At 51.0% G+C, this 4,228-nt stretch overlaps 1 long non-coding RNA gene across 1 annotated transcript; it reads left to right on the plus strand.

Annotated features, from left to right (window-relative positions):
- The first annotated feature begins 1,758 nt into the window (after nucleotides 1–1,758).
- Nucleotides 1,759–2,959, plus strand: LOC141748964 (uncharacterized). The gene is made up of 3 exons (XR_012589176.1): nucleotides 1,759–1,886; nucleotides 2,365–2,486; nucleotides 2,870–2,959. It is a non-coding gene; the product is annotated as an uncharacterized LOC141748964 (long non-coding RNA).
- Nucleotides 2,960–4,228: the final 1,269 nt, after the last annotated feature.

The raw sequence follows: 4,228 nt of genomic DNA on the forward strand, positions 1-4,228 counted from the left end.
GCCCATTTTTTTTTGTGGATGAAAGGAGCTTACTTCAGTGAAGAGGGTTATTATATTCAGATTCCCATTTAGGCTTCTCCGAGTTGTACAACAAAAAGAATATTAAATGATCTTGCAAAATTTACGTTACAAATCAATGTAACCTGCATAAATCAACCCAGACGAAGCAAGAAGGTAAGGTTTGGGGTTTTTTTTTATCAAGTGCCTTGCTGTGACAAAGTCGCTGCTTTAGAAATGAAAGATGCAGCATCCAGCAGGAGAAGACCTTAAAAAAATGTCATGCCTTTAGCCAGATAAATCTCCTTGCTCCCTTTTTTTCCCCTGACTGGGTGAAAAAGGAATCACTCTCCGACTGTCTGCATGAAGTGAACTGCTTAGAGAGCTGGGGGGGTTACACACTTTGGTCAGAGCTAAAACTTCTTGTAGATGTAGGTAAGAGCGCAGGCAAAACTTGGGGCAGCAGGGATGGTGGGACTCTTGGGGGAAATCTGTGGTCAAAATCAGAGTAGAAGAGCTGCCTTGGAGCCCCTTTGAGTCCTCCAGGTAAGGAAATCAGCTTGGCCCCATCTCAAACTTGTTTTGCCCATGACGTTTTTTTCCCAAAGCTATTTATGTGTGTAGGATGTGATGGTGCGAAGCAGCCTGGTATTCCAAGCGTCCAATGTGGGTGGATGACTCTCCCTCGAGGCTTGGACCTGCAGAGACAGCACATGAGATGAGACCGAAGAGTGGTGAACAAGAAGAATCTGGAGAAGATCCTTCTGCTGAGCTAGGTGTGCAACGCAGAGGCTGGAGAGCGGGCAGGGGGGCAGCAGGTCCTGCATGGCCCTGAGGGACTTCTCCAGGGAGGGCTTTTCCCATTGGCATCTAGCACTGCTGATCTCATCTCTGCCCTCCGGTATAACAAACAGGTCTGGATGGGCTCTCTCTCTTGGCAGACTACCAGCAAGGCTTTCGTGAGATGCTCTTCCATCTCCTGGTCAAGAGAGAGCATGAGGTCTATTGGCTCTTCCAGTTCTTCCTCCAGAAAACAGTAAGTTTCTGAGTGCTTCTTCCTTGGGTCAAACAGTCCAGGTGGTTAAAGTCCATAATTGTTCCTGGCCTGATGTCCTCCCACCCTGAGGAAAACAGTCACCTGCAGTCTTTGGCTGCCCACTGCCCCACACCAGGCATGGTCCCTTCTCCTGGCCACCTGGCCATGAGCATCAGTTTGGGTGGCCCTCATCCAACTTGCCCAGGCAATGCTGATCCCTGCAGGGGATGGAGTTGTAGTAAAGGGGTTGAATCCTCTATTATCAAGGCTTTGGGCTTTGTGGCTATGGACAAGCTGGGCCATGGGATCTTTCTTTGCCCTGGGTTCCTGCTTTCCTTGTCCCCCAGGAGCGCAGCTGTGTGATGAACATAGGCATGGGGAAAAGCTTCATCATGCTGAAGACCTCAGTTGCGTTTATGGATCCCACCTTTGCAAAACACCTGGGTGAGTCCCAAGCCTCCTCAGCACCTCCACAGATCCAGCACAAAGCACCCCCATAGATCCAGCAGCATCATTTTGAGAGGATGCCAGCAAAGGAGAGTAAATATTTGCACAGCGATTGACGTCATCTAAATGTGCTAAATATGTTGAGAACCTGGTCAGGGCCACTGAGCAGAGGTTATGCAACTTGGGTCTCCTGAGGTGGCTCTGTGCCGAGACTCTAGAAGACCTTAGTACTTTGCACTTGCTCTTCTGAATTTATCCCCTTTAGGCTGTGAGTTGCACGAAGAAGGAGCTGAAGCTGCAGCCATTAAGCTCTCCCGAGCTGTCCTTCCATTCTCATGTCCTGCTGATGCTGTTTGGGCAGAAAATATTCCCTCTCCTCCAGATTTAACAGCCTGATTTTCTCTGGGTAGGTTGGCTTTTACCTCCCTTCCCCATGGCTTGCAACTGCTCCTGTTTGCCTTTAAACTACAGCAACTTCTGTGACCTGGGGTTTGCTTTCTTCATCTTTCAGAAGGAAAAGGCCTGCAAGTTATTCACTCACTGGTCCCCCAGTTTTGCTTCTCCTTCCAGATAGTGTTCAAGTCCTTTGACAATGTCTGAAGGCTGTGGGAGGTGAATGCGTGTTAATGCCCCATCCTTCATTGCCCCTACCTATCCTGCATCCCTCTGCCCAGGCACCCCAAGCACCCTGCAGCCCTCTGGCCGGGTGCCCCGCTCATCCTGCATCCCTCTGCCCAGCTACCCTAAGCATCCTACATCCCTCCAGCCAGCCCCATCCATCCCAGCTCCTGGTCCACAGGAAGGAGAGAGGTCCTCCTCCTTGCAGCTCATCCCTCAACCCTGCTCCCTGATGGCTCTGATTATCTCAATTAATATTTACACAGACTCTCCCCGGCACTCGCCGGTTGCAATGAAGCCCGTGTCGCAAGTGTTTGTTCTCATTATCCTCCAGCTGATGGGCGATCACCTCTTCAGCGGCATCTGTGACTCAGGAGGTCCCTGAAAGGTAAATTGCCTTTTTTTTGGAAGAAAAGCATCAAAAACAAAATGTGGGGACCCCAAAGCTCCATGGTAAAAAAGCTGGGGGTGGGGGGAGGAAGGAAAAGGAAAAACAAAGGAAAAAGCCCTTCTCCATTGAATTGCAAATGGAAGCGAGGACTGAGCTGGAGTCAGAGCAGAGGGGAATGGGTTGTCTTTGATTCCTCGCTTTCTTTTTCTCTTCTCCTTTTCCTGTTCCAGCCAGGTCTGCGGGAACCTGGTTGACCTGGATGCGTAGGAGCTGATCTCTGCAGCCTGCGCTGCCCACCAGCTCCCGGCAGACAAAGTGAGCTCTTGTGGGGGATCAGCGGGAAAGTCCATCCCGTCACCCTTTCTTCTGCTCTCCTCCAGGTGCTGGCCATGCTGATGGATGACTTCACCCTGGCAAAAGCACTAGAAGGCAGCTTGGTGTCTTGCAGTAAAGATACCCACTTGAGTTGCCACACTCGGCTGTTGAAGTCTTTTGGTTGGGAGACTGGATCCGACCTCATGGCACGGAGGGATTGGTGTGGACAAGGATGAAATGGGGAGCCCTGATGGACCAACTTTGATCCTGCTCTCCTGGTCCAGCCTCCACCGACCAGAGCATCACATAGTGGGGTGGAGGAAGAGGGTACCGGTTGTCCCCATGGGGAGCAAATGATGGAATTTCATCCAATCTCCAGTCATGGGTGCATTTTGCTTCCATCATCCCAATGCCCCATCTTCCATGGGGCCCATCTCCATGCCACCCCAACATCAGATGTCTCACTGTTCAATGTGAAGGACTCCATGGCCCCTCGTTGGAGGTACCAGCTGTGATGGAGGAGGCACTAATACTAGCCACAGTAGTAGGCTGTGGGTATGGAAATCCCCACCCGGGGGGCTCCTTTGAGCACGGGAGCAGCACCAAGGGTGTGGGGAAGGATAAATAGATCCCGAACTGCTAAGAATTATCACCCTTTTTTTTTTCAGGGCAAGCAGCCACCATGCACCTTTCTGTGGAGCAAGGAAGGGTTGGACTTTGTCATCTTCTCAGAAAGGCACAAGCCATCAAAGGGCCGTAAATCTCCATGAGGGCTGAAGAAGGGGAAGCAAAAGACTCCAGCTAGCAGGAGGAATTCATTCATCCTCAGCCAGGCTGGCAGGTGTAGCAGAAAATCTGCCGATATAGTCAAGGTCCTAATAAGTTTGGGAGCGTCCAGTGGCTGGTCATAAGAAGCCGCCGCCGCTGAACGGCTTTTATCAGTCCAGACACTTCTGCTGACACGGAGCGATTTGTTTTGCAAGGGATGCTCCCTGAGCAGGGATCAGGGGAAGGCTGAGCTAATGCTGCCCGACGTACTTCGTTTAGGAGATAAGATGAGGTGGGGAGGAAAAGAGGAACGTTGGGAAAACCTCCAGGGAAGAAAGCCCCCCTGTGCTGGGAAGGGCAGCGCGAAGGCATTGGGATGCTGGTGGTACCCAAAGCCGGTCCAGGGCCGACCAGGATGCTAAAAGTAGCAGTTCCCAGGCTCTGTCAAGGAAAAGCTGGCAGAGCTGAGGGTGTTCCATTATTATTTTGTTGGTCTGGGACATCTTAAAAGGCAGAGCATGATGACGAAGCATAGGCATCCCTCTCCATCCTCATGAGACATGGAAGCAACATTTATCCCTACGCATTTTAAGCCAAACATTGTTCTCCAACTGAAACAGGAGAGGTTTCTAATGCTTCCTATTTTAGGTGGACGG

Source organism: Larus michahellis, chromosome 9 (assembly GCF_964199755.1).
Source record: "Larus michahellis chromosome 9, bLarMic1.1, whole genome shotgun sequence".
Lineage (NCBI taxonomy): Eukaryota > Metazoa > Chordata > Aves > Charadriiformes > Laridae > Larus > Larus michahellis.